Below are 24,325 nucleotides of genomic sequence, written 5' to 3'. Positions count from 1 at the left end.
GATCTTTGTAGAGCTGATAGAAACGCTGTATTAAAAACTACCTGGCACTCCCTCCTTCTGTAGGGCTGGTTGGATGCTGAAGTACCACAAACACAACTTAAATGGTAAATGGCCTGCATTTGTATAGCGCTTTTCTAGTCCATAGGACCCCAAAGCGCTTTACACTACATTCAGTCATTCACCCATTCACACACACATTCACACACTGGCGATGGCAAGCTACATTGTAGCCACAGCTGCCCTGGGGCGCACTGACAGAGGCGCACTGAACTTAACACCTGCAGTCCTTCAGATGTTGTGGGGAAAAAAAGAATTAAAAAAAACAACACTGTCCCACTTTAATCCCTGACTTTGGCACACATCTCTTTTCATGCTCGATCTCCTGGTGATTAATGAATGAACAGGATTTCTGTTTAGGCTCAGATTGGTTTGGAGGCTCGCAGTGACATGAAATGACAACTCGAGCCAAATGAGCTAAACCTGAAGTAACAAGCCTGTTCTGAAAATGTGAGGAGTACAAAGTTCAGATATTTGTTTAAAAATGTAAGGAGTAAAAGAGGAATAGTAATAAGAGTAATGAACAGGCGCCGTTCAGTGTGCCCAGCCCTGAGGCCCTATATGTATACATAAGGACTTTTTAAGCCTTATTGACTCTTTAACCTGGTGCAGGTTGGGATCTGGTCTCAGGACTGAGGGCAGTATCTACAGTGGCTTGCAAAAGTATTCGGCCCCCTTGAACTTTTCCACATTTTGTCACATTACAGCCACAAACATGAATCAATTTTATTTGTATTCTTCTTTTACGTGGAATTCCAAGTGGTGTACATGTGAGAAGTGGAACGAAAATCATACATGATTCCAAACATTTTTTACAAATAAATAACTGAAAAGTGGGGTGTGCATAATTATTTAGCCCCCTGAGTCAATACTTTGTACAACCACCTTTTGCTGCAATTACAGCTGCCACATCTTTGCACATCTAGAGACTGAAATCCTTGCCCATTCTTCTTTGTAAAACGGCTCCAGCTCAGTCTGATTAGATGGACAGCGTTTGTGAACAGCAGTTTTCAGATCTTCCCCATTCGAAGGATCTCATAGTGGAGCTTAGAGAGTGAAGCCGAAAACTTTTTCACAAACTGATGTCGAAAGGATCCTGTACTTTTGGAGCTCTGCCTGTGTCATCTTCAGCTTCAGGAGTAGGTCCTTCAGTTTCTCATAGGACACAAAATCCTTATTCATAAGTCCCACTGAGCTGACCAGCACTAAGACCTTGTTCCGCGTGTGCTTTTCAGTCTTCCTCGGAATCCTCTTGATCACTTGGGGCAGCCATGGCATTCTATGCTCTCTGTACCTTTCAAGGGTCCTGGCGTAGCACAGTCCATGGCGCTCCATGGCCACATCCCCCACTATGGCAATGGCCTGGGACTTGATGGAAGGCTCCCTGTTGTCATTATGTATCTTTACATAATCCATCAAGTTCCAAGAAGCCCTCCTTGTTCCCTTTATGTCACGGTACTTAATGTCCGGGAACCACCTGATCTTCAGCTCGAGGAATCCTGCTCTCAGGCATTCTTGTACATTCTTGCCTTCACCTTCAACAAGCTTCCTTGCCTGGGCAAAGGTGAATGGGGTCAGGAAGGAGTCTCTGGTGGACAGGTTCTCCGTCAGTACAGCCAGATTAATGTGTCCCTTTGAGATTCTCTGGGCATTTTTCCCCTTGCAGCTCTGACATGAAGATGCTGTTGTTCCTCCTGAAGAGGTCTTTCAGCAGAAGCTTTACAAGTTCAGGTCCCAGCATGGAAGGCTCGCACTCGAGACTCAATGTGAGAGCAAATAGCCTCTCGATTCTTTTCATCTTATCCCTTGCCCAGTGTGCCAGAGGAGGTGGGCAGTCGTCAATAGCTGCACCAGTTGCTGCACCCAGGCCCATGAAGCCCCTCATGTTGGTTGCACTGAACTCGTGCAGCGAGCTAGTCCCCAGTGATGCCGAGTACTGTCTGTCCATGTTGGACAAGGGGTGCCTGTATAATGCCTCCTCCAGCGCAAGCTCCAGTTGGAATGCCTTCCACACTGGGAGAAAGCCGCCTTTGCCTGTGTGCTTTTCCCAGAGTTGCCGGAGCTGGTCAGCCATATGCTTTAGACAGCGAGACAGTATCTCATTCACGCTTGGCTGTTCCTGTTCCCGTTTAAAGGGGACAATGAGGGGGGAAGTCCGTCAGGCACTTCTGCAATGTCCTCATGTTGAAGAATAGGCGTGCCTCAACTATGTGTCCCCTTCTATCCCCTCCACTATCTCTATTCTCAGGTTATAATTACCTGCATCCTTCCTGGCCAAGTCCATCATGTGGACATTGTAGTCCTCAGCTCTGGTGGCCACCGCCTGAACATAATTCGGGTGACTGAGGCCATCAGTGACAATCAAGCCAGTAATCGGGTGCCGGAATGTGGACATATAATGCGTGTGTGGGCTGTCCACATAAAATTGCCAGAAGGTGACATAAGGCCTAGTGGCAATTGCTGCCAAAGCTGGCAAGATATCCGGTGGGTGCTGGTCGAGTTCTGTCTGCACGTTAACACACTCGTGAATGGACATGCACGTGAAGGGCATCCTTTCCAGTCCTGCTCTTGACCAGAAAAGTGTGGTGTGAGGGTCCAGTGGTATCAGGTTGCAGGCCACGTGGAGAGAACGTCACACAATGTCGTCAGGGTCAGCTATTGAAGGGTTCCTTTGTCTTGTGTCCAAATTTGTAGACGAAGAACCGGACTTCCAATGTTGGATGCTCCAAAACATCCTCTTCGCTTCAAGTTTGGAGAGCGCGAACGCTTGATCCTGCGACAATACGTTCATGCTCCCCTTGTTTTGAATGATGGTCTTCTGCAGTGTGGGTCAGGTCTTCCAGTGGAAGGTCTTTCACCAACTCAACAAATTTTGTTAAGATGCGTTGGGAAATCAGTTTTACCCCGGGTTTTTTTTTTTTTTTTTTTTAATAAATTCCTCAGGCCTCCAGAGATGCACCGGACCCAGTAGCCATTTTCACAAAAACTTTATTCATCTTTATTTAAGCATGCATTCTTCTAGAAGGGAAGACTTGCCAGGCCGGTGTCCCTCTGCAAAATCTTCACTCCTTTGTCTGTTATCGCCAAAGGAAATGAATGGTATCCCACTGAATGGGTCGTTCAGTGAATGGGCTACTGAACGACACTCACTGAATAAGCCACTGAATAGCCCATTGAATGAACAAACGCAGGTACACGTCTTTCCCATTCTTATGTCCCTATCCTCTGTGCCCCTAGAGACAACAAAAGAAGCCTTAGATGCTGAAAATTTGATGCCTATGTTTGCAAGGCCCACTGTCACCTGAGTGTCACATGTCACTCATGTGCATGAACGAACACACACACACACGAACACACACACACACGAACACACACACACACACACACACACACACACACACACACACACACACACACACTAGGGCTGGGCGATGTGACCCAAAATTCATATCTCTCGATATTTTTTAGCTGGATGGCGATATAAGATATATATCTCGATTTTTTATTTTTATTTTTTAAAGCCATAAGTTAAGAACAAAAAGAGTTCTTAGTCACACTGTGTCCCAGATGTCACACGGGCACTTTTATTTACATACAGCGTAGATGTACATGAAGAAATTACTCAAAAATAAATTATCAGCATTTATTAAATAATCATGGTCCATAAATAAAAGAAAACAATGTTGTTTTTATGCATAACAAAAAGCTCACAATTGTGCAGTCAAAATGTAAACTACTAGACGCTGAGCATAATAACAAAGAGACAGATTTCACAGCTGCACCACGTCTCTGAACAGGTGCCATTTGTGGTCCTTATACACACACACAGTACGTATCACTCCGCGAGGCTCCTCCTCGGTAGCCGTAATCCTCCGACAATCCATCAAGCGGTGCAGCTCCGTAGCTTAGCAAAGTCATATTAAAACATTTTTTGACAGATTGCTGAGCGCTGTGTACCACATAAAATCGGTTCGCGGTCAGTAAGCACAACCAGAATTCATACATAAAGCGCACTGTCTATTTTTGAGAAAATGAAAGGATTTTAGGCCGTGCAGCCCCTCCTGGCTGCATGTCGTTAGCGCGGTTAGCTCGCTAACACGTTGACGCCGTCCAGCCCCACGCACGGTAACTCGCTAACGGAGATTTTCCGCTTTCATCTTGTCATTGCCTGCAGGTGAAGCTATGGGGGAGGCAGAGTTGTGTTCAGTGAAGGAGAGGCGAGGCCGAGTAACGTTGCGTAGAGACAAAAGTGGACGAAAGAGAGGCAAACCTGCGGCTCCACAAGTTTAATTATAACGTAACATAGACTATATCGATATAAACGATATTGTCACATCTTATATCTTGTATGAAAATATATCGATATTTTTAAAAAACTCAATATATCGCCCAGCCCTAACACACACCTACCTTCATGTTGAGTTTAGTCTTTGGTCTTCAACTTATTTTTTATTTGTTCATTTTGTAATACATTTTCAGTGCCTATTTGTATTTTCACTGTAGTTTTTTTTTTTTGTCTAATTCTATTTATTCATGTTAAACACTACTTTGAGATATTGTTCACAGCTAAAGAAGGCTGAATATAGCATTGGTGTTGAAAATGGTTTTTGTGCTAATTTAGGAGCAGTTAACAAGGACCGGTCAATTTTGATGGCTCTTGAGGTTCTGGAGATATGCCAAATCAGAACAAAAAGGATGGGACATGTTTCTCAGGTCTGGTAGAACAGTAGCTGATTCTATAATGAACAGAATAAACAATTATTCTGCAGAAATAAATTGTAGTGTGTGTGACAGGATTATTATATCTTTCAAAGGCCTGGTGTGAACTCGCCTCACCTGGGAGACATGAAAAATATTATGCATCTTCATGTTAAGAACGCTAACAGGATTTAACATTGCTTCACTGGGAAAGGACCAATAAATCGGGAATATAAATACGGCCATGTTTGGCTTAGTGAAAAAAGAAACATGCATATCAAAAACTCTTCATGCTCCTTTCAAGCTCCCCTACCCCGATACTATGTACATTTAATATAAAGCTTCTCTTGTTTTCAATATATGTAAAAGTATGGCTTTGTTATCCTATGTAATGATTTCTGAAAAACCTTTAGGTATTTATTTTATAAAGTGCATTTGTTATGATTTCAAATAACACGCTAACAGCTTGACTGCTCTCCTTTCACTCTTATAATCTAGTCAACCTTTATGTGCTTGAGTAAGAAAACAGTATGTCACTGTACAGTAACTGATCAGCCAGTATAGTTTTAGGAACTTTTGAATGCAGCAGAATGACATTTTCATTATTGTTGTTTTTTTTTTTTTTATTTATGTATTTATTTTTGCTTTACCATGGAGAATATGGTTTTCAGCTGAGATTTTAGAAGGCTGGTAATCTGTTGTTACTGGGACGGTGGTGGCTTGGGATGTAATGCCATCTTTGTGCAAACTGTCATTTCGTAGCTCTCCCTTAATTGCTGGTCATTGATGAGCAACATATCACTGCGGCTATCTGTCCTCCATATATACAATTACATAAACATACAGACACCTTTTAAGCCCTTCTCCTCTGATCAGGTGTCCATCTAGCATTTACCTGGATCACTGTCGCCAAACCATCTGTTTCATAATACATGCAAGCGAATGATCTCAACGTGCTTAAGATACTTTTTTTTAAATTATCTGTCATTTCTGTTCATATTTAAATTAAGAGGTAAAAACTCTGTAACAGAGATGTCATCAAGTACACTGTCAAACTATTGCTCTGTACGGACTCGCGTACTTGACTACTGAGAAACAGCTTTCATGTCAGACTTCTCGTCGCATTTCATTTACTGCTAAGCTGCTTAGCGGCTCTTATTTATCCAAAGTGCGACACCTGAGCACAGACCTGGGCTGTTAAACAAGTATGAGTCAATGCAGAGGTCAGACAGACTGTCCAAATTCTCCCAAACAATCTGCAGCCACCTGTTTAAAATTGACGTAGAATAGAAAATTCTAAGTCTGTTCTTGAGATATTCTTATTTTCTGTTAATAGTTAATCTTTCAAATGACAAGAGATAATGCCTAGATATCTCACCTCATCTTTCCTCTGTATGTTACATATTGACTGCAGGAGACACTCATGTAGAGCTAGTATCTCACATTTATTATTATTATTCTTCAGCTGTAAACCTGACGTGTTTCATAATCGCCTTGGCTATGTTAATCATCATGCTCTTCAGGAAGTCGTCAGGAGGTGGGGAACACAGATGAGAAATTAAAATGGAGCCACAAGGGAAGCAAAACAAGACACCTGAACATGGAAACACAAGACCTTCACAATAAAACACGAAACTGTGAACGTATATAATACAATGTAAAACTGAGTGAAATTTGGAAACATGACACTTTTTATTTCAATACGTAAATTTAAAAAAACAAAACAAAAACCCTCAAACCACATTTAAATTACAGGCAAGACCATGTAAAAACAGCTTTTTATTTGTTTTAAACAAACTACTGCCATCTTAGGGAAGAATAAAATCACTGCATCAAAAAACCCAAGCAAAGAGGGAAAAAAAAAAAGAACAGATAAAATCAAAGTCAGCTGTCCAGCTACTTCAAGTCTTCCCCTTCAACACCATAAGATTTGTGAGTTACTCCGTTGTCCCATAACAGCTCCTCACCAACTGTGATGTCCTTCAGGGCAATGAAAAGTATTGTCTCCTAAGGTCCTGTATGGAAGTTCATTGTAAACTTCTGGGGCTTGATGTTGGGATTTTTCCGGGAATGGTTCATTCGCATTCCATAGGTTTCAATGTCGGGAAGACAGGCACAGGGGAATGCAGTGGTATCTATGCACATACCTCGGTCACACTTGCCCTGAAGAAGAACGGATACCCCAACTGGAGCCTCCGTTTCCCTTCTGCCTTACTGATGTATGTCCCGTGGTAATTGCACACGACATCCCCTTTGCAGAAAGGCATAAGTGCGATCACACCTGTAAGTTGAAAGAGACCATCGGTCATGACAGGGCTCTTAGAAACGTTCACTTGCAATTTAAAGACCATGTAGTCTAAATGATGTGTGCATTTGACCTTTGCCCTTCCATTCCCCAAAGTCTTGCAAAGCCAGGCCCTTCCACTTCTGCTCTGCAGTCGAAGACGTGAGGGACTCGTTGTCTTGTATACTGGGTTGCGGAGCAATCCAGGCCTGCAAGATGGCATTGACAGTGGGCTTGTTGGTGTGCCATTTCTCCTTGTCCAAAGCTATCTGTACTCGTGCAGGCTTAGGTGGGTTACCTCTTCTGGCAACTGACTGACCTGCTCAAGTGGTCCAAAGAAAAAATGCAAGTGATTAGTGCAGCTTAAAAATGAAAAATCAACCATATGCATTGTCAGAAAATGCCGAAATCACATATTTGTACCTTGAAAAATTCCTTATATTTATAATTGAGCTCTGTGTATATTTGATAAGTGGTTCTCAAATTGTGGTATGCGTTTCACTATGTGGAATCCACCTAGTGGTATGCGTGAAGTCTCCCAAAAAATTCTAAGATGAAATAATATATCATGTAATGATTGAGGGATTTCTGAAAAGTTAAAAACATACTGTCCTGCTATCACTTCTGGCATAAAGGAAGACGGGAAACTAAACAGCAATGACGTTTGTAAGGTTATTGAAGTCAGGTTAGCTAGTATACAGGGTGGGCCATTTATATGGATACACCGTAATAAAATGGGAATGGTTGGTGATATTAAAGTCCTGTTTGTGGCACATTAGTATATGTGAGCAGGCAAACTCCTCAAGATGGGTGGTGACCATGGTGGCCATTTAGAAGTCTGCCATCTTGGATACAACTTTTGTTTTTTCAATAGGAAGAGGGCCATGTGACACATCAAACTTATTGGTAATGTCACAAGAAAAACAATGGTGTGTCGAAGAGGTTAACACGTGAGGAGCGGATCGAAATTGTGTTGATATCTGGTGAAGGCAGTAACCGGGTCATTGCAGCAGATTTCAATGAGACCACCCATCTCCCATGCTACAGTCAGCAAACTGCTTGCTAAGTTTCGTGAAACTGGTTCAGTGTTGGATTTGCCAAAACGTGGATGCAAGAAAACTGTCACTAATGAAGAAACATCAGTGGCTGTCCTAGCTTCATTCAGCAAGAGCCCACAGCGTAGCACTCGCCGCAAGTCACTGGAGAGTGGCATTAGTCGAACATCCCTTCGGTGGATATTCGCTACTCTCAAATGGCACCCTTACAAACTCCAGCTACTGCAGCATCTCAACGAGGATGACCCAGATCAGCACACACAGAATTTGCAGAATGGGCAAAACAAAAATTGGAACAGAACCCTCAGTTCACGCAGAAGATTTTGTTCAGTGATGAGGCAAACTTTTATGTGAATGGTGAAGTTAACAAACAAATCCACCGCTATTGTTCTGACACTAACTTGGATGGATCCCTCCAAGACTGAAACAACAAAAGTGATGGTTTGGTGTGGTATATGGGGTACAACGATAGTGGGTCCATTCTTCATCAATGGAAACCTCAAGGCCACTGGATATTTGAAATTGCTACATGATGATGTGTTTCCCTCTTTATACACTGAAGCTGGCACGTTCCCTGAGTTTTTCCAGCAAGATGGTGCACCACCACATTATGGGTGCCAGGTCCGAGCATACCTAGATGAACAGTTTCCTGGAAAGTGGATTGGTCGTCGTGGGCCAGTTGAATGGCCCCCAAGGTCTCCCGATCTGACCCCCTTAGACTTTTATCTTTGGGGTCATCTGAAGGCAATTGTCTATGGTGTGAAGATACGAGATGTGCAGCACCTGAAACTACGGATACTGGATGCCTGTGCTGGCATTTCTCCTGCGGTGTTGCTATCAGTGTGTGAAGAGTGGGAGAAGAGGGTTGCATTGACAATCCAACACAACTGGCAGCACATTGAACACATTTTATAAGTGGTCAGAAACTTGTAAATAACTCATGAAAGAATAAAGTTACGTTGAAACCAAGCACACCATTGTTTTTCTTGTGACATTACCAATAAGTTTGTGTCACATGGCCCTCTTCGTATTGGGGGGGAAAAAAAAGTTGTATCCAAGATGGCCGACTTCTAAAGGCCACCATGGTCACCACCCATCTTGAGGAGTTTGCCCCTTCACATATACTAATGTGCCACAGACAGGACTTTAATATCACCAACCATTCCCATGTTATTACGGTGTGTCCATATAAATGGCCCACCCTGTAATGATGTACTACGTGGTTGCTAGCTACAGAGCTATATAAACACACTGAAGCTAGAGGATGAACGCTAACTTTTTTTTTGAAAAACACACTCAGTTAACGTGAGGGTTTCTGGTGGTTAGGGACAAATGCAATCGCATGGCAGGATCCTTTAAACCAGGGGTGTCGAACTCCAGGCCTCGAGGGCCGGTGTCCTGCAGGTTTTAGATATCACCCTAGGTCAACACACCTGAATCAAGTGATCAGTTCATTCCCAGGCCTCTGGAGAACTTCAAGACATATTGAGGAGGTAATTTAGCCATTTAAATCAGCTGTGGTGGATCAAGGACACATCTAAAACCTGCAGGACACCGGCCCTCAAGGCCTGGAGTTCGACACCTGTGCTTTAAACGGACCAAACTTCATTGAGAAAAACAGCTGAGATAATCCATCCATCCATAAATTTGGTTAGTCGTTAATATACTGAAACATTGGGTGCGTTGTACTTACATCTATTGTATTATTTAATTAGTTCAGTCTGTTACTTGTTGTCTCTACACAAGTGTAACCCACATAATTTTCTTAGAGATTATTAAAGTATTTTCATTCTGAAATACACACAAAACAAACAAATCAATGCAACAGAAGAGGCTCCATTAACATGACATGCCCAACCCTTTTCTTCAGCTGAATATCCCTCCATTTCTTGTAGTGGCATCTGTGCTGTGGAAAGCCAGCCTGTACACACTGGCGTTTGGATGGTGGCTCTCCATTCAGGGTGACCGGAAAGGCCTGGAGGAAGGCATCCCATTCTTGGAGTGGCAGGTGCGTAGATGATGCACTACACAAAAGGTGTAGAGAAGGGGGATGGAAATCCATCAAAAGTTTTTAAATGTGGAAACTTGTACCACAGGTTGACTTGTGGTAGTGTGTGATTTTTTTTTTGTTGTTTTTGTTTTTTTTCTTTTTTTTTTTTTAAAGTGTACCTGGTCTGTCTGTAGTCCACCTACTGAGCTTGATGCTGACTCAGCCATGGCATCCTCAGGTTCAGTGCTCAGGTATCTGTGGTTTTTAATGCATGCAAATGAATTAGAGCCAGGAGAGATGAAAAAGCCAAAATACAAGGGGCGAACAGCTTTTTTCTTCTTTTTTTTTTGTCTGTCCCATTTGGTTCTTTGGCCATCAGAATTGTTGTCTGAAGACCAACAGGGATACCCAATGGATTTACTTTGCCAAATGGATCATCGTGGCATTGCCGTATTGGTCCATTTGATCGACCTTTGTTTTTATTATTTATTATATTTTATTTTCAGATGTTACAGACGGGACAAACATGAGTGAGGGATGGGAAAGGGAGAGAGAAAGAGGAAGGAAAAGAAAAACAGAAGGGGAGAGGGACAGTGAGAAAGGGGGGGAGAAAAAAAATCTCCTGGATCACCTGTTGAGAGAAGAATAGAAAACAAGCAAAAAAAAAAAAAACACCAAAGCAACATACTAAACACAACACCATCGCATTAATCTAGCTAAGTGTAAACAGCAGTAAATACTAAATATTCAATGTTGTTGTGCAGCACGCAGGACAGACAGCGCACAATGTGCTTTGAAGTAGCAGCCAAGAAAGGTGTAATTTAAGTCTACGAGCAGTGCATACCTGTGTGGATCAGCGCGCTAGTATTCAAATGGTTTCCACATGTAATGGTCTGCAAGAGGATGTAGCAAGTCCCCCAGGGCATGAAGCAGGCATGGAGGAGATCCAGGCCCCAGACATCCAGAGGCCTCAGAGTGCGAGAGCCCAAGGAGGACCACCAGAGGGGCATCCGTGCCACCCTCATGGGAAGGGCTGAGGATCCACAGACGAGGCGTCACCCAGTAGCCACCGAGCAGAAGCTAGAGGGGGCTGCACCGGCGTGCCCACTGGCTCTGCCGGCAGCCAGCTGTGCCAGAGTGAACCGAGCCACATGCCCGAGGGCCCCCCGCACCCCAGAGGAGGCCTGACCGAGCAACAGGCGCCAGGCCCCGCCAAGTAGCCACCGGGAGTGAGCTGGTACCTACCTGAGTGCCCAGCCCCGGACACCAAGAACCACCAATGCACCGACCCCTGAGGGCATCAGTCACCGGCAGGGAGTGTGGTGAGGGGAGATAGACCTTGGAGGGCCTGGGAGTTCCCAGAGAGGTGGAGTCTAAGACCCGACCTGACATATACAGTGGGGCAAAAAAGTATTTAGTCAGCCACCGATTGTGCAAGTTCCCCCACTTAAAATGATGACAGAGGTCAGTAATTTGCACCAGAGGTACACTTCAACTGTGAGAGACAGAATGTGAAAAAAATATCCATGAATCCACATGGTAGGATTTGTAAAGAATTTATTCATAAATCAGGGTGGAAAATAAGTATTTGGTCACCTCAAACAAGGAAAATCTCTGGCTCTCACAGACCTGTAACGTCTTCTGTAAGAAGCTTTTCTGTCCCCCACTCGTTACCTGTATGAATGGCACCTGTTTGAACTCATCATCTGTATAAAAGACACCTGTCCACAGCCTCAAACAGTCAGACTCCAAACTCCGCCATGGCCAAGACCAAAGAGCTTTCGAAGGACACCAGGAAAAGTATTGTAGACCTGCACCAGACTGGGAAGAGAGACTCTACAATAGGCAAGCAGCTTGGTGTGAAAAAATCAACTGTGGGAGCAATCATCAGAAAATGGAAGACATACAAGACCACTGATAATCTCCCTCGATCTGGGGCTCCACGCAAGATCTCATCCCGTGGGGTCACAATGATCATGAGAACGGTGAGCAAAGATCCCAGAACCACACGGGGGGACCTGGTGAATGAACTGCAGAGAGCTGGGACCAAAGTAACAAAGGTCACCATCAGTAACGCACTACAACGGCAGGGAATCAAATCCCGCAGTGCCAGACGTGTTCCGCTGCTGAAGCCAGTGCATGTCCAGGCCCGTCTGAAGTTTGCCAGAGAGCACATGGATGATACAGCAGAGGATTGGGAGAATGTCATGTGGTCAGATGAAACCAAAGTAGAACTTTTTGGTATAAACTCAACTCGTCGTGTTTGGAGGAAGAAGAATACTGAGTTGCATCCCAAGAACACCATACCTACTGTGAAGCATGGGGGTGGAAACATCATGCTATGGGGCTGTTTTTCTGCCAAGGGGACAGGACGACTGATCCGTGTTAAGGACAGAATGAATGGGGCCATGTATCGTGAGATTTTGAGCCAAAACCTCCTTCCATCAGTGAGAACTTTGAAGATGAAACGAGACTGGGTCTTCCAACATGACAATGATCCAAAACACACCACCCGGGCAACAAAGGAGTGGCTCCGTAAGAAGCATTTGAAAGTCCTGGAGTGGCCTAGCCAGTCTCCAGACCTCAACCCCATAGAAAATCTGTGGCGGGAGTTGAAAGTCCGTGTTGCTCGGCGACAGCCCCAAAACATCACTGCTCTCGAGAAGATCTGCATGGAGGAATGGGCCAAAATACCAGCTACTGTGTGTGCAAACCTGGTAAAGACCTATAGTAAACATTTGACCTCTGTTATTGCCAACAAAGGTTATGTTACAAAGTATTGAGTTGTATTTTTGTTATTGACCAAATACTTATTTTCCACCCTGATTTACGAATAAATTCTTTACAAATCCTACCATGTGGATTCATGGATTTTTTTTTTTTTTTCACATTCTGTCTCTCACAGTTGAAGTGTACCTCTGGTGCAAATTACTGACCTCTGTCATCATTTTAGGTGGGGGAACTTGCACAATCGGTGGCTGACTAAATACTTTTTTGCCCCACTGTAGACACAGACAAACAGGCACACACAGACACAAACATGCATTCCCACCCTCATGCACACATATACAAACACTCAGCACTCACCCAACGTAAGGATTGACATAAATGGACATGTACACACAATCACACTCCCCAAACATACTCTATACCCCGGGTCCAGGTACCCTCGCCCCCAGAGGGGGAAACAGAACCCAGACCCAAGAGACGTTACCCTTCCCCCCCCCCGGGGTGGAGGCAAGCAGACCGTCCCAGGCTCCGCAGCAGCAGGGAGGCCAATCGGACAGCTAACATCTCCTCCCAGCCCCCCCCCGCCCCGATGGCTAGCAGAGAACGGGGGTGTGTGAAGACCCCATACCTCCCTCCTCCCGCTCGTGTGTAGTGTTGCTGCGTGTTGTTCTAAAGTGCATTTAAAACAAGGGAGAGCATGGTGCTGCTGCCAGAGAGCAGCAGGTGTTAGCATGGCCCCTCCCGAGAACCCTCAATGTCTACATGGATTTAAAATTGAGAGGTGGGCACCAGCGCAAGAGGTAGGTTTGAATACACAGACTGTCCACTGGACGCCGTTAACGTGCCCACCCTCAAGGCCCTATATATGTGTGTGTGTGTGTGTGTGTGTGTGTGTGTGTGTGTGTGTGTGTGTTTTACGTTCCCGTGGGGGGGGGTCTAGGCGGTGAGGGGGAAGTAACAAAAGTGACCGGGTCAGAAAAAGGAGTCAAGGAGGCGAAACAGTTTAAATAAAACAGTTTTATTGAAGTAAGTCAATTAAAAGAAACGGACAAGCCGTTATCACCATAAAACACCAACAAAACACAGGCGTTGGTCAAATAAAGCAAAAAGTCAAAAGGAAAGCACAGCTCACTAGCTGGACAACACACTACACAGCTCACTAGCTGGACAACACACTACACAGCTCACTAGCTGGACAACACACTACACAGCTCACTAGCTGGACAACACACTACACAGCTCACTAGCTGGAAACTACCGCAAACACTCAGCTCACTAGCTGTACCCACACAAAATGGCACTCTGGCCCAGAGCTCACCCTGCTCTGGGCTTAAATACCCTTAATTGCTGATGGGAGTCAGCTGTACAGGAGGGAAAGGTGGCACCTCAGGCAGGAGGTAGTGGGACACGCCCACACAGGCACCCTCAGGAGAGAGAGAGAGAGAGAGAGAGAGAGGCCCTGCTAGGGCCGTAACACCCCCTCCCATAAACGCAAACCCATGGTTTGTCAATTTACCATAACCAAAAATGAGTCCATAACCGTTTCATGACGAATATTGCAGGCTTTCCACCTACCAAACCCCATAACAACGGTTAGGCATTTCCTGCGGAAACTGCCAATCCCATCTCAGTGGGTTCACAACATTGCCAGAGAGTGGCCCCAGACCCTCGAAACAGTGTCCCATGGGATAGCCAGGGCTTCGAACCATCACGTGTGGAGAACCCAGCAGGCAGCTAGCAAGCTTCACTGAAACACAGACATGACTGTTAGCAAGGGGTGCAGGTCTGAATGATGGTTTTAAACATGAACCGGAGAAAGGGTCAACCAGCGGCAGCTCAGGGTTAGTTGGCCTCGTACACTGATTACGGGGTGCTACTGAGCAACTGTGCTCCAGGTTTAGCCTTTTAGTAGGCCTGGCAGGCTTGTCAGTTTGAGAGCCACGACTGACTTTACTCAAAACAGGCCCCTTTTTGTGTTATGAGAGTGTAAGTAATGTGGATGTCTAAGTTGTGAGATAAAATTGAGGTACAGGTGGCCAGAAGGGGACAGAGGGGGGGATGTCTCCCCTGCACCCTTGTGACACGCAGAGGAAACTGTACCCACCCCAACATTCAATCGTCTCCCAGACTACACAAGACAACAGACACCCAGGTTAAGTTTATTCTCCACCTCTCTTATGTCTCTCCCCCACCTGCAGAGTGGACTCCTGCAAGGATGGAACAACCTCCCCGCCGGTTGAAGAGCCCCCCAGTTAGGCCGATGCACAAGAGGCCCCCTGCGCCAGGGCTGAGCCCCCGTGCACCCACCCGCTCACAACCTCGGTGACACACCGACGAGGATCCAAGCCCCCAAGGCCCAGCCAGAGCCCCAGCACGGAGGCGAAGCACCCCTGAACCCCAAACCCCCACGCCTGCCCCGGATCCACTCAGGGGCAGCCAGGCCACCAGGCCAGTAACCTACGTCCACCGGTACAGACCATCCTCCAGCCCCGCTGCACGCAGCCACGAGGAGAACAACCTCTAAGAGTGACCAGAGACACTAACCAGGTTATGAACACAACCCCCGGGTTAAGCCCTCCAGGGATAACGTCTCTAGGGGTCCTCCAGGCGCCCTAAGCCCGTCCCAACTCCATATCAACCACAGTAGCTAAGGCGGGACCAAACCACGACCCCTTACCCCCGCTAGGTGATGGAGCCGATCAAAGGAGCCCAGAGGGATTGATCTAATGTGGTGGCAGAGGCTATATCGAGACTAATGTGATCTATTAGAAGGTTTCTATATTGGCTAGAATTAAGATTATTTTTATTTTTCCAGTTCATGAGGACAGTTTTCTTGGCGATGCATAGGGCAGTAAAAACCATGTGGACTGTATTAGTTTCTGTAGTGACCTCATCCAGTTTTCCCAACAAGCATACTAAAGGGGAGGTTGGAATTTTACATTTCAGACACTTTGATAAGTCTTCACATATCTCGTGCCAAAACTTCTGCACTGGTGAACAGAACCAAAGAGCGTGAATGTAATTGTCTGGTGTATTGCCTTGACAGTGTGAGCAGTTGTTGGAAGATGTAAAGCCCATCTTGAACATCCGATGACCTGTATAGTGCACTCTATGTAGTATTTTGTATTGTATTAATTGCAGACTGGGATTTTTAATCAATTTAAAGGTTTTTAAGCATACCTGAGACCAGAAGTTTTGGTCTAGGTTGACTGATAAATCTACTTCCCACTTTGCAATAGGAAGGGATATTGATTCATCTAATTTAGAAAGTGTTCTGTATATTTTAGATAATAATTTGGGGGATTTAAGAGTAAGGAAATGTGCCGCACTTGGTGGTGTTTGTAATTCAACTTGACTGAGGTTAAATTTCTTTTTTACTATGGATTTAATTTGTTGATATTCTAAAAATCTTTTCTTGTTGATCCCATATTGTGCAACTAGTCTGTCAAATGGAATAAATTCTGTTCCCTCTAATATATGTTCTAAGTATTTAATTCCTTTACAACTCCATTCTGGGAAATTAATCATATTATTGTTTTGTAATATGTCAGGGTTATTCCAGATAGGTGTACGTTTGGGATTAATGAAGACTGTTATTTTTAGAAACTCCCACCATGCTGTCAGAGAGAAGCTGATGTTGATACTTTTAAAGCATTCATGTCTTTTGATGTTTGAGCTAATAAATGGTAGGTCTGAAATCTCTAGATCCTTGCATAGTGCCTGTTCAACATCTAGCCAGGGCTCATCTAAGAAGGTATGTTTTAACCATTCTGAGATGAACTGAAGCCTGTTGGCTAAGAAGTATTGGTGAAAATTAGGCAGATCTAATCCTCCTCTATCCTTGGTTCTTTGTAGCATTTTTAAGCTGATAAGCGAGGGTTTATCTTTCCAAAGGAATTTGATTCAGATCTCTGGATTCATATATTTCCAATCTTGTGATGGTTTGTTAGGGATCATCAAAAATAAGTAATTTATTTTTGGCAAGATCATCATTTTTATAGTGGCGACCCTTCCCATGAGTGATATGGGTAAAGATTTCCATCTAGTCAGATCGCCTTCTACTTTCTTTAGAAGTGGGATGTGGTTTAATTTAGTTAAGTCTGAAAGCTTAGGAGAAACATTAATACCTAAATATTTAATATTTCCAGATTGTAGTGGGGCAGAGGAAGAATAATGGAAGGAGCAGTTAATGGGAAGAACTGTAGATTTTGGCCAGTTAATTGAATAATCTGAAACTCTTGAAAACCAGTTTATTAGAGTAATTACCTCAGAGGTTGGTTTGTGTGTTTTGCAGAAAAAGCAACACATCATCCGCATATAGACTGATTTTATGTTCTATGTTCTTACATTTTATGCCCTTAATTGTTGTAACCTGTCTAAATGCTGCTGCTAGAGGTTCGATAAAAATTGCAAAAAGTGAAGGGGAGAGTGGGCATCCCTGTCTGGTGCCCCTCAGGAGACAGAAGCTGGAGGATGTCTGGTCATTTGTTCTGATACGAGCTGTTGGGGAATTGTATAATATTATTATCCAGTTTATGAAAGTTTCCAAAACCAAATTTGTGTAAAGTTGCGAATAAAAATTTCCAGTTAACTCTGTCAAATGCTTTTTCTGCATCTAGAGATAATATTATGGTTTCGATGTTTTTATTGTATGAGTAGTCTATTAAATTAAGTAATCTACGAGTGTTTGTTGAGGAGTGCCGACCTTTTATGAAACCAGTTTGGTCAGGATGAATTAAGAGGGGGGTTATTTTCTCTAATCTCTTTGAGAGAGCTTTGCAGATTATTTTAAGGTCTACATTTAAAAGAAAAATTGGACGATAGCTTGAGGGAAAAAAAGGGTCTTTGCCTGGTTTTAGCAGGAGACTAATGTTGGCAGAATTCATATTTGGTGGTAGTCTGCCCTTTTTCTCGATTTCCTGCAACATGCTGTGGAATACTGGTGCCAAAATTATCCAGAATTCTTTGTAGAATTCTGCAGGGAAGCCGTCTGGACCTGGAGCCTCATTATTGGGCATACTTATCAGGGCTTCCTGGAGTTCACCTGGCGTCAGTGGCGAATCCAGTGCCATTGCTTGACTGTCTAGTAATTTTGGAAGAGTTACGTTGTCAAGAAACAGATCAATTTCATTTTTAGATGGGTTTATTTGTGGTGAATATAAAGTTTCATAGAAATCCCTAAAAATGTTGTTTATTCTTCCAGGGTCATATATTGTGTTCCCCGATAAATCTTTAGCAGCACATATAGTTGTTTTTTCTTTCTTTATTTTTAACTGGTTAGCTAGAAATCGACCTGATTTGTTACTGTGTTCAAAATTCTGCAAGTGAAGTCTTTGTATAAGGAATTGGTTTTTTTTTTTATTAATAATTTCATTTAATTCTAGTTTTGTCTTGCGTATTTTGTTCAATGTTTCCTGATCTTGGTCGCACGCGTAGGCTTCTTCTAGTGATTTGATAGTTTTTTCTAATTCCTGAATATTTTTGTTTTCTTCTTTCTTTTTGTGTGATGAGAAAGAAATTATTTTACCTCTCATCACAGCTTTCCCTGCTTCCCATAGAACAGAAGCAGATATTCCGGGAGTGTCATTAAAGTCTAAATATGAAGTCCATTCCTTTTTAAAATATTTAATAAAGTCTTCATCTTTAAGCAGTGATGTATTAAATCTCCAGTTTTTACTTGGCGTAGTATTATTCTTGTGCATTAGTGTTAAAGATGCAGGAGCATGATCGCTGACAGCTATAGGATGAATCTCAGTGTCTGAAATGTCACTCAGCAGTGAGCTGCTGACCAAAAAATAATCCAGACGAGAGTAGGAGTGATGAACATGTGAGAAAAAAGTATATTCCTTACTGTTGGGGTGAAGGGAGCGCCATGCATCGCGAAGGCCAAAGTCGCTCATATACTGTTTGATTATATTAGTGGACTGCCAATTGCGCTGAGTTCCTGTTGTGTTGAGCCTATCCATTTCTTCATTTAGTCCAAGGTTGAGGTCGCCGCCAAGAATGAGTGTGCAATCGAGGTGTTCAGAGAGTGCACTAAAAAATCCGTGGAAGAATGAGGGTTCATCAACATTTGGACCATATATACTTACAATACATAGTTTTTTGTTCAATATTGATAGTTTAATAATTAGAAATCTACCCTCTGGATCTATAACTGTATCGAGTACTGTAAAATTAACATTTTTATGTATTAAAATTGCTACTCCCCTTTGTCTAGAATTATAACAGGCTGCAAACACGTTAGGAAACTCAGGTGTTTTAAGTTCGTTTAAACCTGTGACAGGTCTGTGAGTTCCTTGTAATAAAACAACATCTGCCTGTAGTTTTTTTTTTAAGCTGGTTAAATATCTTTAACCTCTTTCCTCTGGAGCCAGCTCCATTTACATTCCATGTGACAAACCTCAGCATGCCCATAATTGTGCGTGTATGTCTAATGATGTACGATGGGTGTTTCGTTTAGACAGGTGGAGAGAATGTGGAAACATCCCTTGTTTGTAAATAGAAAGAGGAAAAAAAGTGTGGTGAGAGGCTCCATAAGTCTGACTATGTGTGTAAATATTCACTAATATGAACAAGCGTGGCTTGCTTATGTGTCCTGCAAGTCTGTGCGTGCTGTGAGGCTGTTGTGAATGTGCTGCCGTTGAGCGGATGTGTTTGCGTGATCGTGGTGTGAAAATATGGAGAAATAGAGGGTGTTGTTTGTAGGTGAGTGGGGAAGTAGGTGATCACAGCAGTGAAAGACAAGAGAAAGAAAGAAACCACATGAACTGTGAGCCACAACAACAAAAAAAGAAACGAAACGGAAACATTCCAATTAAAGTAATGACGGAGGGTGACGGTGTTATATCTGCTATGACATCATATTGATATTACTAGGTTAAACCCATGTTAAAGGAGAAAGTGTGAATGAATAAGAAAAGAGTGTAGCGGGTTCTTATCTGGAGTGCAGTCAATATAACCATGGTGTGGTGCCGGGGTCGCAGTAGAGCTGTCAGTCCACGTAGAGCCGGTCCACGGCGATGACAGCACGGGAGCCTTTCTGGATGAAGCTACGTCGAACTGGGAACAGGACCATGCGTCGTTCCAGGATCTCTTTGGGGAACTGGTCGTTCACGCTGAAGTCCGTTCCTTTCAGCTCTCTGCCGCGACTCTTCACCTGTTCCTTCTGTTTGAATTGACCGAATTTGCCCATAATAGGCCGTGGTCTCCCGGTCCGCGACCGCACGCCCCCCAAGCGATGCACTATATCGAAGTCGATGTTCTTTACGGTGTCCTCTGGCAGCTTCAGGTGGATTTTAATGAAGCTTTTCACCGTTGCCTCTGCGTCCTCTCCGGCAGATTCTGGAATACCAGAAAACACAAGATTATCTCTCATGCTACGGGCTTGTAGATCGATAACGGACTCTTTTATTTTTTTATTTTCAATGTTTAGCTGGATCACGTTATCGGTGAGAGATTTGACCGACTCCCGTAGTGTGGCATTTTCAGCGGCAAGCGTTTCCACCTGCTGCTGTCTGAATTCCAGGGATTCTCTGAGATTTAAATTCCCGGTGTAAAATCTCCACCAGGGACAGCCTCACATCGAAAGTGGACAATCGCTTGTCGATTGACTCCAGGATGTCTGCGATGTCTTTGCCGGCAGGCGATGTTGTACCGGGGAAGTCTGCCAGGCGACATCTCTTCGATGACGGCGTCTCAATTTTGGCCGGGGAAGATGCACTCTGGGCCTTCTTCATTACTAAATCTTGAAAACAGCGGTCGATGTAATCTTGGAGAGCGTCTAAACTCTCCCTGTTGTCCTCCAGGGTGTTAGAGATGATAGGACAGATGTTGTTAGTTAAATGACAATTGATTAGTATATTTGGTAATACTGAAGCTTGAAAAAAACTTTGTTAAACTCTATGCTACCATTCGCTTTTTTTCCACCAAATCTCCGGCGTCTGACGTCACCTACAACATGGGTCGCTTACCTTACTCGTCACTTCCGTCACTTACCGTCTCCTCCTCTATCCACATCTCTGACATACAGCAACATATGTGGTTGACTGTTATGAGTACAGGGTTAGGGTTTCTCTGTCAGATCAAAGAAACAATCTTTCTTAATATGCTTTTGATCCAGTTATGTCAAGCATAGAGATGGACCGATCCGATATTACGTATCGGTATCGGTCCGATACTGACCTAAATTACTGGATCGAATATCGGAGAAAAATTAAAAAATGTAATCCGATCCATTAAATATCACGAAAGCACCTCACAAAACTTGCAACACGCCGTAACTCACCTCAGAACGTTAGCACGTCGGAGCAGTATGCATCACGTGATAGAGCGGCTGTGGCATGTAGGACCTGTCGGTGGTCTGGATAGCATTTGGAGCTTCGCTAGCAACCCGGCATTTCATCTCAAACAAAGTTATCCCGAGAGAAGTAAAGCAAGTGTGTAAGTCCATCTCTGAATGTTTGTAAAGCATTCCTGCGTTAAGCTTAACAAGCGACTGCCTCTCCTGCTGCTACTTCAATCATGAAACTGCTTAACGATCAGCTGATCGGCTTTTCTGTCGCGAGTCCATCTCTCTTGTTTGCTTTTGGCCCACTTTGCACCAGAAAGAGGAAACCAGCGGCTGAACAACAACAGCAGCACGTTTAAGCTTGATCAGCTGTTGTTAGAATTTATTTAATATTACTTTCTACACCAGGATCTTTTTCTACGCAGCTGATGGCTGTAACTGTGCAGGGGCGGATCTAGCAAAGTTTAGCCAGGGGGGCCGATAGGGCATTAACAGGGAAAAGGGGGCACAAAGACATACTTTTCTTTCTTATTCTCATTTAAAATGTCTAGCTTTTAATAAATAATTATCTGACACCCAAAGTTTTAATTTGATGTAAAATGAATAGAAGTCAATTACTGTATATAGTAACTATTAAGTCTAATATATATACACCCTAGTAAACTATAGTACTTTTTCCTTTGGGAAGGTACCATCTGTGCAGTCTGCAATTTTGTTGAAGAAAGATGTTGAATCTATTTAATATTTCTTGAAAAATAATTGATTTCTGTGCATTTTTTTTCACACTTCATCAAATTAAGGTTGATTACGTCGATTAAGCATCATGAGGTGGAGTGTGAGGGGTGGTTCCCTATTTTTTATTTTTTTATTTTTGTTGTTGCTGGGAGTTGGAACCCTATTAGTTAGGTTGCTTAATATTTATGCTAAGTACTCTTTAAAATACCAGAATAGGGAGGATGGTGTAGGTTTAAGTTTATTAGATTGATCAGTATTGCTGAACTATGAAATATTTTTTTTTGCATAGGGGTATAACAGAATAGCTTTAGTGTAGTTGTTGTTTTAAACTGGAGTATGAACTTATACAAAATGCAGCAAGATATTTAAAAAACAGTTTTGTTGATTAAAAAACACTATATCGGATTCATATCGGTATCGGCAGATATCCAAATTTATGATATCGGTATCGGTATCGGACATAAAAAAGTGGTATCGTGCCATCTCTAGTCAAGCACTCGCCTCGCTCTCAGGCGTTGTACATCTAATACTGGGTTGGACAGTGGGACCCCACATTCTCCTAGCAAGAACTTGCCCCTGTCATCGCTGCCAGCAATTTGATTTTGCAAGGACACTGCACGGATGTTCTTAAAATAGCAGTCCAACAACTCCAGAGAAAAAAGGAATCAATGCTAAATATCTCATAAAATCAATTCCTCTACCTGTGTGGGGGGGGGGGGGGCTTAAAGAAATACAGACTTGCATCAACTGTCATTTCACTTATCGTGCACTTTTATTGTTGGCGGTGCACTTACAAAGTTCTTGAACAGCATTTGCTGTCAGTCCATGTTGTAGGATCAGGATGGCCTTGCGGTACTGTCTGAAGGTAGTCATTGCAAATGTGGGGATACAATCACCGCCTGAAAGCCTTGCGTGGAAATATTCAATGTCCTTCTTGGTCACGGCAAGAATTTCCTTCTTATCAGACCTATTGCAAATGTGACAGAGGTAAGACATCATTGAAAGTGTGTATGTGTCATCCAATATGTGGAAGTGGCAATAAGGTCAACATACCTCGCTGTTGGCACGACTGTCGGGCACGCTTGGGGACTGTCAGTGATGATAAAGCCACGTGTTTGAAGGTGAGTGCAGAGTTTAATGCAAGATTCTTCATCCTTGCAGTACTCCTGGAGCTCTGAGAAGTTCCAGACTACCTTCAGTAGAAAACAGCTTCTGTGAAGTAATGGCTCTGGAAGCTTCTTCCTCACATTCCTGTGGTGTGCAGTCTTTCAAGCACACTCTGCTCAGGTGTGTGCGAATGGACTGTTGGGGCTTTTTACAAAGCAGGCAATAGACAACACTTCTCTCCATCTTGTTTGCACTGTAAGTACAAAGAGTGAGAGAGAAAATCTCTTCATATCACTTTGTTTTCTCATACTGTCAAAATAAACTGAACAAACAACAAAACATCCACACACAAACTTTGCTTCCCCCATCCCCCCCCTCAAAAAAAAACTTAAAGAAAAAAAAGTGATTTAAAACAAGACAAGAGAACAAACTGCTTCATTTCCAATCTACTACATGGATTTTCACAAAAGACCTGAAACTTTCCCTGATTGTTCCTCAAAGCCTGCTGATTCTTACAGTGCAGGAATGATATAGATAGGCTGCCGACCTCTGATATGGTATTTTTCTTTCTTGCACTTTTTGCACTAACATTTGCTGATGATGTTTAACCCAGTGTTAATTTGGTTATCTGATATTGTGTGATATTCAGTATATATGTATATATCTATATTGGGTGTTATAAAATGTTCTTCAATGATTTTGAGGTTTTTTGTTTTTTTTTTTATTGCTATTGGTTTGCGGCTGCTTTACGACAGTCGACTGTGGTAGTACATCCTAGCGGGAGGGGCTATGAGCTCACGTGGCTTGTAGCTGTGCCAGAGAGCAAGCTTGGGTGAGCTAGCGGGGAATATCTTCTTCTGCAGTAGCCTTAAAAAAGACTATTGTTCGTTCTCCTGCCAGGCGCCTTACTGCTGTGCTGCCTTACTGCTGTGCTGCCTCGCTGGTGCCATTAAAGGACAAGCGGCTGCCATCCATTCATCCATCCGGACTTCGATTATTTGGACCGAAGTACTCACACACACGCCCGCACTCAGTGCCATACAGTCTCTTTATTTTGCTGGCCAGCTAACATCATTGTTTTGTTTTTTTTCTTTTTGCATTCACAAAGACTATCCAAAGACATTTTGGTTATTGTCAAATAGACACTCTCTGATTACGGACTGAGGAGGTTGTGGTGTTACAACCCCAGGACTGAGAAAAAAGACTCTCTACATAATATATTCACTTGTCTCCTGGTTAGGAGAAGTGATTATTGATGGAAATATTTTTTCTTCTTCTTGTCTTTGTTTACATTGTATCCCAGAGAAGTTTTAAGTTGTTCAGGTTGAAACATTTGCACTTAGTCTGTTAAGTTTCCTTTGATGTATCAGTGTCAAGCT

At 43.3% G+C, this 24,325-nt stretch overlaps 1 pseudogene; it reads right to left on the bottom strand.

The window, feature by feature from the left end:
• Positions 1-1,067: 1,067 nt before the first annotated feature.
• On the bottom strand, positions 1,068-22,992 carry LOC147305876 (uncharacterized; annotated as a pseudogene).
• Between the last annotated feature and the right edge of the window lie 1,333 nt (positions 22,993-24,325).

This window comes from Aulonocara sp. 'chitande type north' Nkhata Bay, linkage group LG20, assembly GCF_057382095.1.
Source record: "Aulonocara sp. 'chitande type north' Nkhata Bay isolate Kocher_YH1m ecotype deep benthic linkage group LG20, A_spYH_male_GT1.1, whole genome shotgun sequence".
Classification (NCBI taxonomy): domain Eukaryota; kingdom Metazoa; phylum Chordata; class Actinopteri; order Cichliformes; family Cichlidae; genus Aulonocara; species Aulonocara sp. 'chitande type north' Nkhata Bay.
Note: the sequence above shows the minus strand (reverse complement) of the source record. Positions and strands in the feature narration are given on the sequence as shown.